We start from the raw sequence: 12,799 nt of genomic DNA, 5'->3' as shown, positions 1-12,799 counted from the left end.
CTACTCATATGATCATGCTTCACAGAAGCAGACTGTTCCTATAAATTATAGGCGACTCATGTGACACAGGCACATGTTAGGGGCATGGAGACCTGGCACACCGTGAACATGGGCTTTATAGTGAGGTGACATGCATGGGGCTATCTCTATGCATTGTTGAAAATTATAAACATAAGAACTTTCGTTTATTTAGCAATGCATTTTTTTTTATAGTAGCAATATGTCAGTGGACACATTGGTGAAACAGGTGCAGGAGACATAAAACTACATTGCTGGTTTTGTGATGGCATGGCGGCTAGTACTGCAGGTGGCAGCGAGACAGGGAAGAAATAAAACTAATAAAACCAGGAGGTATACTACACAAGGAATGGGGATTTTGTCAATGTGTGTAATATATCTGTGTATAGCATGCGGGCCATGATGTCCATGTACATGTAAGGCAGGTGAACCATGACAGTGGGTGGCCACTGGCCAGTAAAGCATAATGTCCATATCTGTTCTCAGTAAATGGACCATAGCAGAGTGTGGGTGCAGTAAAACACCATGACGGTGTGTGGGTGCAGACTGCCATGCATTTTAATATTGCCAGTACATGCATATAATAGTTTTCACTTCTGGACAATGATCACATTCTGATCATAGAATGGTGTTCACTAAGCCTTGTGGAATTTTGTAAAGTTATGCAATAAAGTAATTCACAACACTAAGATAATATAATCCTTATCGTAGGTGGATATCAGATGTTGAAACTATTAGTGTGCTATAGTCACACATATATTCTGGATACCTTCTATGTGCATTTCCTAATTTCTTCTATGAAGGCTACATTGTGTAAGAACTTTGGCACATATCTGACTTAAGTTTGGATACAACCAGGGTCCTCTCCTCCTGTATCACTGTCTGTATTAGTCTGTCATTTGCAATCCCTATTTAATGTACAGCGCTGCGTAATATGTTGGCGCTATATAAATCCTGTTTAATAATAATAATAATAATAATAATAATAATAATAATAATAATAATTCTGATTGATGAATATTTCCTTGGTGAATCTGAATAAATTAATAAAAAAGAGGAGAGTTTATTTCTAAATGGGAACTTTTCAAGTTAAAAGTTGTCAATTGTAAAAAAATGTGAGTTGGTTATAGAACATTGTATGTTATAATTTGGCATTATGTTAATTCACTTACATTGTCTTTGGGTGATATTTGCCTTTTACTTTTTTTTCTTGTAAACTAACATCCAGAAAGATTAATGTCCATGCCTTATCTCTGTTAAAGCTAGAATTACAAATAAATCCTAGCCTATCTGACACAGTATCACATGCACTGCCAGAAAGCTAATGTTATGCAATACTGAAGGTTATTATATGATGAGCAAAGGAGGTGTGAAAAGGCCATAGAAATCAGCTACTCTTTTTGTTCCTTTATCAGAGGAGGACAATGACACATAATAATAGCAGCAGAAGTCTGCAATATGTCATTGTGGCAGAATCCATTTTCGCTGCTGGTTATTTTATTATTTTTCTTCAAATTCTTTAAATTGTAAAATACACGTACTGAGTCAGTAGCCCATTAAACTAAGCACCTTGAAAGAAGGTACATAAAACATACTATATAAAAACAGATTTATCTGTACAAAAATCCCATTAGCTTGGTTCATTGTTAGTTATTTAAAATAGTATTTAGCTGTCCTGATATTGTAAATTGCTGTAAAAAGTATACCCCTCTCCGTGCAGTTAATAAAAATGTATAGGGTTTATTATATATTATGTATTCTTCATACACTATTGTTAATAAAACTAAAAAAACTAAATTCAAAGCATTGCACAAAAAACACTTCTTATGCAGCAGTTGCAACCAGCAAATGTTGCACACTTTACCAAGTTGATTTACTTTTATGCTTTGAATAACATAAGTAGGGTACGTATTATTAGTGTTGTCTGTATTATACATTGAGCAGTTGGTTCTGTAATCATGCTAAAAGCATACCTTTAACCTCTTCTTAAAGGAGCAAAACCCATGAAATCATGAAGTATTTGTATTTTGGAGAGGAGAGGACTTGTATATATAGAGTGGAACGTAAGAATGCAGCTACAGCAGGTTCTGCAGCCTATCTGATCAATATGCCCTTTGTGAGAATTCATCTCTAGGTATCTGTTTAACCTCACATATTATTATTTTCTAATCTGACTGAATAACAGATATAAGCAGATCTAAGAGGTCCTGAACTTTGGAAGCTGTGCCCCAAAAAAGGAAAGACAGAGCATGTATCACGTGTTGCCTGTGGGCTTTTGAAGCTGATTTATTCCTCATTTCTGATATTCCATAACTGTGTCTCTATATAGATTGCCATCTTGGTTAAAAAGCATATATGAGCTGCCCCCCATATTACTGGTGATCTGGTGGTGTAACGTTCAAACGAAGGGAGAGATCGACATAAACATATATCCACAAAATGAATAAGGCAGAAGTAGCAAAATCCTTGTACTGTATGTCCAAAGGCACCAGTTTCCATTCCAACAGGCAGTGGGCAACACAACAGTGACCCCTACCAAAGTGCTTCAGATGATCTCACACAAATATACAATTAGGTCATAGGTTCATACAGCTATGAAGCTACAGAAACAGGGTGTCGATCACATGAAGTTTACTACTATTAGGTGGAATTCAAAACAAAAGAAATGTTTTACATGGTATTGCTTAGCCTTCATCTTTTAACATGTCAGCTAATAATAATAATAATACTCCAAACTACTATCTTCTTTGATACTTTTCAGACATTAAAGTGCAAGCACACTTCTTTAGCATACCCTCAGCATGTAAAAAATAAAAGCTCATCTCATACTACCAAGAGTTTAAATGAAGCTGTTACCTGATGCTGCTTGGTGGATAAGAAGAAACTATCTGCACCCGCCTCAAAAACCTCCTTGTTACATAGTGCCAAAGGTTACTTGTTTCTTCCTGCATCCTGTACGACCCTACTGGTCAGTAGGTAGATTTATCATATGTGTCAGTATGAAATATGCAATTTGTCAGTAGAAATATGTGGATGAGAAGATAAGCTTTAGCTATAAGTGTGAGCTATGCATGCCATGATGGCCCAGTATTCAACCATAACATAGGGGATTACGATCCCCTATATGTACAGTGTATGCAGGTGCCTACTTTATTCTTTGTTTCTTAATGATAGACTCTTTGATTGTGGTTAGCAATTTCAACTGTTTTTCAGGGCCTTAGTTCTATGAAACAAGCCTATACAAGTAGATTTTTCAAGTCTTATAGTTGCGTTTCTTGTTTCATAACAAATAAAAGATTTTCCCATCTATAAACTGTGTGTAATCTGAAATAATAATGGTTTATTTATATTGCCATTTCAGGCATTGTTTAATAGATTTGATTATTATTTTACTAGTTTTAAATGCTTTGCAGTTTTGTTTTTACAACGTATGGTGCCCTTATGTTCTGAAAATGTTAGCTATCTTTGTGTTTTCTAATAACATACTTTCACCTAGAAAATCCTCTTTTTCTGAGAATTACAACACTGTACCTTCCTAATATATACAAATCAGAACACCTGTTAGGGTGAGCATAGGAAGAAAGAGTAACACACATTACCAGAAAACACTTTATTTGTTTATGTATAGAAATATTTTACATGATACACCCCCAGCCCACTAAAGGAGTCAAATATTATTATTATACAGTATTTATATAGGGCCATCATATTAGGCAGCGCTGTACAAAGTCCATAGTCATGTCACTAGCTGTCCCTCAAAGAGACTCACAATATCATTTCCCTACCATATTCATATGTCTCTATTACAGTATAAGGTCAGTTTTAGGGGGAAGCCAATTAAACAAACTGAATGTTTTTGGGATGTGGGAGGAAACCCACACAGAGACGGGGAGAACTTGCAAACTCCATGCAGATAGTGTCCTGACCAAGATTCAAACCTGGGACCTAGCGCTGCAAAGGCCAGAGCACTTACCTCTGAGCCAAAATGACAAAACTCTGCATTATATAAAGACACAACAGCCTTTCTAGGTCCTAATGTGGACAGAATTTAGTCATTCATTTTGCTGGGACTGGTAAGAAAATTTGGATAGGAAAGTTAGCATTCTTTTCTTTAATACTCTGCATTAATAAATACTGCTTTTAAGAAATGCTTAAAGGGCGAGTTGTTAACTGATCTCCTCAGCATTTGTGTAAATCTTCTTGAAATAAATATATAAAACATGTCTATTTTGTTTCCCCACTAAGTCTAGACATGCATGAAGAGTCTATAGATGTCTGCCAGATGGCTAGGAATTAAATTATAAATGTATTAAACCAAATAGAATTTTATCAACAGATCATTTGTTTACTGGATTTAATAGAATTGCATAGACACTTGCATAGACAGAGATTGCATAGACAAATGCAAAGCCAAAAACAATACTTCTTATGTGAGTTTATGCGGAATAAAGAATGGCAGTTATCTAACTGGACCTTAAGTCAATGTAATCATATCATAAACTATCTATTTGAAGTGTGACAACTAATATACAACATGGCAATGTCTGTCAATTGTTTAAACACATGGTTTGGTGTTTATACATTTTAAGGAAAAAAAATGTAATACATATACCATACAGCTTAACATTTGGTCAGACAGACAATGTCTAATTTCTGGCAGTTTCTTCTTTTCTTTATTTATGTTTTGATAGTGTGAGAAAGAGTTGCCACCTCTGTCAGGTTTGTGTCGCTGTCTATATCCAGATTAGTGAGATTTTCTTTCACTCCCCTGTCTCAGGGATACAGTGCCTAAAACCTTCCCAGCTAAGATAACAGTCAGTGCTAAAAACCTAGACAGTTAAAAGCCAGCACAAAAGTTCCATCCAAAAATTTAACCGAAGTCATCAATAATCAATAATACAATAATAAATCAATAATAATCAATAATACAACATTTCAAAACATTTCAGAGACACAAAATTATCTCTTATTAGGATAACAAAGTGCAAGTAACAGTGTGATCCATATAAACAATATAATGTATATATATATATATATACACACATATACATACAGGTAGTCCTGAGGTAAAGACATCTGACATATGGACAACTCCTAGATACAAACAGGGTTTCTCTGCTTGCTCCTGTGCATGATAGAGGCTTGATAGGGAGCAGGGGGGGGGACGGTTTGCATGACTTGCAGAAGAAATCTTTTGCTAAACACAGCTGAGGTTGTGGGTGATCTTAGGGGGGTGAGCTCTTTCTGCAGCATCATGTAACTGTTTAATGACCAAGACAAACTCTGCAGCTGTTTCTGTTTCTTTTTGCATATCAAAGCATAGCTTGCTCTAGAAGTTAATGAATGTCTAGGCTTGATACATTTTTTTTGCTATGTTTGTGATTAACTCACAGTGAGGTTTTTTTACAGTAACTGACACCATGCTGTCTACTAATATGTTGAGGCAATCACCTATCCTATTTGTATTTATTAAAATAATGTACCTGTTCTGACTTACATACAAATTCAACTTAAGAACAAACCTAAAGTCCCAATCTCGTATGTAACCCGGGGACTACCTGTACACAGTCGACAATCAAAAATCCGGCAACCTCCGGACCTGAGTTGCGCCGGGTTTTCAAAAATTCCAGATTTTCGAAGGTTGTACTTACCTCCTCACACAGGCCAGCCTTCCTCTTGCAGCACCCGCGGACATCTCGCACAGTTCCAGGGAGCAGGCAGCAGGGGCGTCTCAACATGTATTTAGTGTAGCAAGCAAGACCTAACAGCTCTTTCTGCAGAACAGCGTCATAAAAACATAAGTGGCCAAACAGTGTACTACAGTCCCTGTATTGAAAATGTGCTCTGAAATTCATGCAGAAGGAACCGGATTATCGATGGCTGGATTTTCTATTGTCAACTGTATATGTAATTAATAACAATAATAAACTGCTTGGATTTAGGAATTGATTGTCTCCTGAAAAAACAGCCAGGTCCTCCGAGGACTACCCCTAATAAATCATGCCTTCATGTGCTTCTATAAATGATCGATAGGGATGAGGTTCAAGTTTGATCTTGCAGTGGGATCACAGTCAAATATCTGCTGTTGGATGGTCACTATTTTCACAAATTCTAATTAGAAATTTGAGTGGACATGTTAGGAGGTACTTACTTGTTTGCCAAGACTACACTGTGCCCAAGCCATTATCTACTAGAATACTGACCCATGGTTGCACAGGTGTATGCCTCTAACCACGCACACACCAGCCACTGGTCTCAAAACGATTTCCAGCTCCCAGTCACTGGTTGATCTTTGTAGCTATAAGCATGTATTTACTGCTTATGGTGTGACTTTCTGCTTGAGAACCCATTGCTGACTCTGTCTTTTACTGACCTGATGTTTGTTAGTTTAACTTTAGACTTTAAAGGTTGAACTTGAACATATGGTTCGGCAAACTGCAAAGAGTATATACCAAACCCAGAATGAACCGATCCTGAATAAGTTCATGCATCGCTAGTGGCTGAATGATTGCAGAAAAAAAATTTACAGCTACATATAGAAGAAATTAGAGCCCAGTCTTCCATGCATAAAGCCAAGAAATCAGGAAGCAGGGTGGTGACGTACTACTGCACAGGGCTCCAGGGGTGGGCCTTGGATGTCAAATGTGTTTCCCCTTGCTTTAGGTTGGGTTGTGTCTAAAAACAAGTTACTTATTGCAGAAGGACTCCAGTGAGTTTTGTTTGGCAACCAGTGGTTTTGATTGTTGGATTAACTTCTTACAGGGCCCTTACTCTAGGATAGGAAGGAAGTATATGTGTGGGCCTCCCTATCTGACTTCAGTACAAGACAGTTTTTTAGGATGGCGACAGGTGTGTCTGGAGCAGTCAGGAGCAGGACTTTTTTCAGACTAAGGTATATATGAATGCAGCAGCACTGGGCAGCTCCATGTTTGTCTGGCACAAATTCTTTGGGACTAAAGCCCCTCGCTACTTTTGAAGATCAGTTTTCCTCCTGAATTGGCCACCTATGACCTATGGGACTTATTGCTAAAGTAAGCCGTTTTGTTGTCGGCTGAAATTAAGCTGTTTTGATTTATATGCGAGCCAAAATAAATAGACTAATATGATGTTTTACAGTGTTTTGCTTTGTGCTAATTCCAATGCATTCACACTATGTACTAGCTACATAAGTCATGTGAGATGAACAATCATGATTATTTCAGAAGAAAAAATGTAGTGCGTATACAGCTTTGAACTGATTTACAGTGGATGATCACTAAACGACCCAGCAGAGACCACTGTTGTAATTTCCTATAGGGGAGAACGCAACAAGGTGCCTCCCAGTTGTCTCCCCCACTTTTCCAGCTCTTATATATATTTGTTCTACTAATACTGGAAATGATCAAGGAAAATGCTTTTGATGCAACATTGGTGTGCTGTGTTTTGCTATTTGTTAAATTTACAACAATTTCTGCCATACATATTTTCTGCTTAAAGAAAAAGCGGTGGAGTAGTACAATTTTGTTTGGTTTTGGATGCGCTTCCGTTTTTTTATGCATTCTGTATTATTGACAACATTGGTAATGCAGCAGCAACAACTATTGGCATTTATATTAAACACTTACAAAGCAACATGAGAAACAGCAAATGCATGGGTTTATTCTATTCAGACGTGACTGAAACAATTCATTTTTTGCAGACCCCACCTCTGCTTTTGCTAGTGACACTGATGAGAACCGTAAACGTGCATAAAAATAGCTGGAAACCAATGTTAGTGACAGTTGAACAAATGAGCACTGAACAGACAGCACTGTTTTGTTCTATGGAGGGGGGAGAGGGAGGAAAAGCTGAAGGCCTCCTGCTGCATCCTGCCCATTAGGAAACAACAACAGTCATTCATATCTGTTGTTTAGTGATCAAGCATAGTAGATCACTAAAGAACATTTGAGGACCACTGTAGAAATGCTAAACTTTGATTGGGGATGTTTACAAATGTTTGTTTGGGATGACAATAATTTAGCATGTGTTTGTGCCTTTTTACTAAATTATAAATCACAAGGAAGCAATGCATTGATTTTGAATTATGTGGTTGCACTTAAGATACTATGCTAAAAATATTCTCAAGGTTTGGAATTCAAAAACACATATTAGAGCAGACAGAAAAGAGAATTTTTGAAAAGTGCATAAAAATGGTCAACCAAAACTCATCTAAGGTTATTCTTTTGGTAACAGAAAAGGTAAAGCAACTCTGTCAACTCAACCAAGGGATCAATGTCCTGGAACTTACACTTTAGGACAAATTTGGCAGCTATACTGCAGTTTCAACAAGCATACACTGACAAAGTCAGGCAGAATAGGAGGGACAAATATGAACAAGTTTTTCAGGATAACAGCGAGGGCAGAGTTTATCTTTGGTTAACCGGCTGACGCAGATGCTGTTGTAGATGCTTCCAATGTTTCAGAAGTATTAGATTGTCTAGGAAACTACTATTCATCTATGTAATTGTGATTTGTTTAAAGAGAACATTTCGAAAACTCTCATTTTAAAAAAAGCTCCTAAAAATGCAGATCTAGTAGGAAACAGAAAACAGGAAAATCTGAGGCCAAAAAATCATCCAAAACTAATAAACAAATGCTGTCATAAACAGCCATCTTTGAGTTTAAACTGGGAGAACAGAGGCTCCCCAAAGATTATTTTGTTGTACTATCTTAATACATACATAATAGATGTGGCCTTTTTAGATTAGGAGATTTGCCTACATTACAACATTTCCCAGAACTGTAAAGAGAAACATGGTACAGCTATCTAGTCAGAAAAGATTATTTTCCAAATTCAAAGAAAATTTTGGAATATTCTTCAAATCCTTTTAAAAGGCAGAAGCATAAATTGACCTGCATTATGCTGACTATTGACAAGGTATGCTTGTAACAAGGTGGCATGGTGGCTCAGAGGTTAGCACTCTGGCCTTTACAGCACTAGGTCCCAGGTTTGAATCATGGCCAGGATCTATCTGCATGAAGTTTGCATGTTCTCCCCATATTTGCGTGAGTTTCCTCCCCCATTCCGAAAACCCCCAAATAAAAAATGCCCTTAGACTGTGTTGATGACATATAGCTATGGTAGGGACATTAGATTGTGAGCCCCTTTGAGGGACAGAGAGTGACTATGAACTTTGTAAAGTGCTGTGTATTATGTTGGTGCTAATTAAATACCATACCATAAATAATAATAGTTGGTGACATCTAAACTTACCTTCAGATTCAAAGTAATCCTGTGCAAAAAAATTACAGCAACTAATTGATATTGGTACCACTAATGGCTGGATTAGAATATACAATGAAATACATTTAGGTGGGAAATCCCAGTATTTATCAGTAATTTAGGGTTTGGAAAAGATCCATAAAGGCTATAGTCCACTTAAAAATTCCATTCATAGTTTCTGGTTCCTGAGAGGCCACACAAAACTTACTAGGTTTTGGAACATTCTTCTTCAGCCTTTGGTCATGAAATTACAATCCTTTTAAAAAGACATTTATTGAGGTTGAAAAATATTGATCTTCCTCCTTATCCTGGAAAGCTAAATTATTAGGTTATTTTCACACAAATATTCCCAACAAAGTTAGGTTAGCCCATGCAGACTGTATGATGTTTGAATAAGTCCAACAACTTTTTCAAATTTGAAGCTTCAACGTACAAGCTGATATGTTGGATGGCAAAAGGGAATAGGGTATCTCCTACATTTGCCAACGTATTTGTAGAGTGTTTAGAGGGGAACAGTTTTATTCATTATCTATGTTTCAAGGCCATCATTTGACATTTCTTGCATCTATTGGAATCATCTAGATATATTTTTTATCCAGATCAAAACTATCCCTAGTAACCAGTATACAGCTAAATATGTATAATATGATGTATTGTGCTACAATAACTGTTGTTTAAGATTATCACTTATTTAAATATAAAAAAATTGCATAATAAAATCCTGTTATAGATACAGAAGTGTTTTACTCTACTACTTCTACTAATAAATCTGACAAAGCTCACCACAGTGCCCAGTAGTGAGTTATTGTGTGTTGCAATATTTTACAGTGCATGTGAATTGGAGGTCCATTGGACTACTGCATTGGGGAGTCAATAAATATGGATGGCAACCCAAATATATAACACAACACGTCTGCAATGTTTAGATGGGCCCAATCCTTTTTTCCATTATGTTTTGAAAAGGCTTATCTTATGAATTAGGTTTATTTTACCATCCTTCTATCTGCTATGTATAGTCCACTGTAAACTCTAACTATCCTACATTTACACTGGGCTGTGGACTCTTTACCTGCTTCCTATGCTTCCACTTCCAACAGGGATCTAGACCTAACCTCAAAAAAGCCTTTCAAAACAAAGTCTATATTATTCACTTCACCCAATCTAGCATCACCCCACTAGTACTTTACAATTATTGATGGAGCACGGATCCCCATACAATAAACAATGATAACACATCTGTCACCCATTAGATGGCATTTAAAATAGTACTGTATATATATGTTAGAGTTACATTTATGTGGCTTTAGATTTCAAGGACTTATCCTAATGGTTCCAAGCCCCATCAGAACTACTGCACCATTTATCAGTGAAATATTTAAACAATAAGTACAGCCACAAGATAACAAGACCAGTGGTACCTTCAGTGTACACAGTTGATGATATCATTGCCCTACAATATCAAGTTTGAAAGAAATGTGTCATTCACCTTTACAGAATAGGTCCAACCAAAAACTGATATTCTGGTTAAAAGATACAGTATATGATCCTTTATATCTCAAGCCCCAAGCAGTATACTGTCAAGACTTACTCCTCTGTGGCATTTTTATCATCAAAAAGAAAACAGATAAAGAAAATGTACATAAATACTGTAGCAGATGGGGAAATCCCACAAATCAATAGAAGATCTCATGGTAGGTGATCCCACAGCATATAAGCAACATACAGTAAATAAGTTTATCAGGCTTTGCATAAACAAAAATATCAGAATTGCATTGACCGGCCCTTCTAACCATAATACTTAAATTCCACAAAACATTTTTGATCTAAAGTTATAACGCTGAATATAAGTAAGACAAACTTACCAATAAAGTATATTTCTGTAAAATCAACTAGAACATCATTTCCAGGATTTGGGCTTCTTTAAGTTCTTGTTTTGTTTTACAGTACATCTGTGCTGCCAAAGAGGTCTTATCCAGATTTAAACAACCAGCAAAAAAGTAATAAGATGAAGGACAGGAATGCCTGGAAACTATTTTCCTGACTGGCGTAATGTTAAATCCCTGTAGATAGCAATTTCACCACTTGATTTATGGCATATTTCCAGCTATGTGGTAATGTCACTGTTTAATATATCCAAGCACTTTTCTTGGCTGTGATTTTGCTAGATGATCAGAAAATCAGTGTTTTTAATCTGTTACCGATGTTTTAGTCTAAGCTCGCCCCTAATGTTGTGTAGCTACCAACTCCTTACATTTAATGAGCATTTTTTTCACAAAAGGTTATTCATTATCAAGGATTCCAGATCTGGTTAATGTGTGCTTACTTTAACAGCCAAGAAGCTAGTGAGTGCTTAGATATATATTGTAGATAACAGGAATAAAATGCTATAGTAAACTCAACCTGTAAAAGGTGATTTGTGGTTTTACCACTTCAAACACTTTGAAAGACAGAAAGTTGCCTACCATGTAGTGTATATGTGATATGATTTCTTAAAACAAATTAATTGACATTAGGATTCACCAAGGAGGGAGGAATGTGGCAGGCAGTACATGTACAAGGGTCATAGAACTTTAAAGTGAACCCTCATATATCTAGGGAAAATTCCAATTAATGGTTTGCTATTGGTTTTTGCGCAGAGCAGGGAAGGGTTGAAAACACTAGCTAGTATTATCTCTTTTCCATTGCATAGATTTTCCATTTACAGAGACAGCTTTGTTACCGATGGACACAGCCATGGATTCACACATGGATTCATTCTTTGCTTGATGCTTTTTCAACTGAAATCAATAGAAACACATCAAAATGCATCTTAATAAATGTGTTGAAATGTGTATTAAAATATGTCATGACATTGGTCGATGTATTGCAACGCACTTTGAATATAAGCAACAATGCATGATAACACACATCAGCACAAGTTGACATGCATTTTGATACATTAGCATGCTTTTATGCACCACATGAATAGATGAATACATGAATACATGAATAACTCCTTTTTGTAAGGCTATTCTCTAGTTTTACTCCACAAGGATATTTCAGCATTTTTTGGCTACCTGGGCTGCATGCCGGATAAGAATCTGCTTTTTTTTCTTTCCTTTTGGGTAAACCTTGCAGTAAAAATAGCTAAAACAAGTAAAAATATTTTTTGTGTAATCAAAAAATGTAGAAACGTGAAAATAAAGAAAATATTTTTCTTTTGTATTTTTTCTTTATTTTTCAATTGTTGTAGTTGAGCACTCCTAAAAATAATGGCTGGCTTTCTGCATTGACAAATGGCTCCTGAAACACAAGCGTTTGTAGTAAGGGGACCAGCAGATACCAAATCACCCATATTTACCTGGTTACAAGATTTCTGGCAGAATTATGGTTATTGATTTTTGCAGTTCTCCAAAACATATATATAAACACTTTTAACCACATATTTACCAGACCAAAGGGAAGTTGACAATGTCTTTTGATACCAGAAAAGCACATCAAAAACACTGTTATACTTAAAACTTGGTCCCAGATTTCTGTTTTTCTTATCTGGTTGATATC

At 36.3% G+C, this 12,799-nt stretch overlaps 1 protein-coding gene across 1 annotated transcript in view; it reads right to left on the bottom strand.

The window, feature by feature from the left end:
• ARHGAP28 (Rho GTPase activating protein 28) overlaps window positions 1-11,364 on the bottom strand; it is an 83,580-nt gene extending 72,216 nt beyond the window's left edge. Inside the window, exon 1 of the mRNA XM_072411410.1 lies at window positions 11,122-11,364. The gene's annotated coding sequence lies outside the window, so the exon portion shown is untranslated. The remainder of the gene's footprint in view (window positions 1-11,121) is intronic.
• Window positions 11,365-12,799: the final 1,435 nt, after the last annotated feature.

The sequence above is a fragment of the Pyxicephalus adspersus genome, chromosome 5, assembly GCF_032062135.1.
Source record: "Pyxicephalus adspersus chromosome 5, UCB_Pads_2.0, whole genome shotgun sequence".
In the NCBI taxonomy this organism is placed as follows: domain Eukaryota; kingdom Metazoa; phylum Chordata; class Amphibia; order Anura; family Pyxicephalidae; genus Pyxicephalus; species Pyxicephalus adspersus.
The sequence above is the reverse complement of the archived record's forward strand: the minus strand, read 5'-3'. Positions and strand labels throughout refer to the sequence as shown.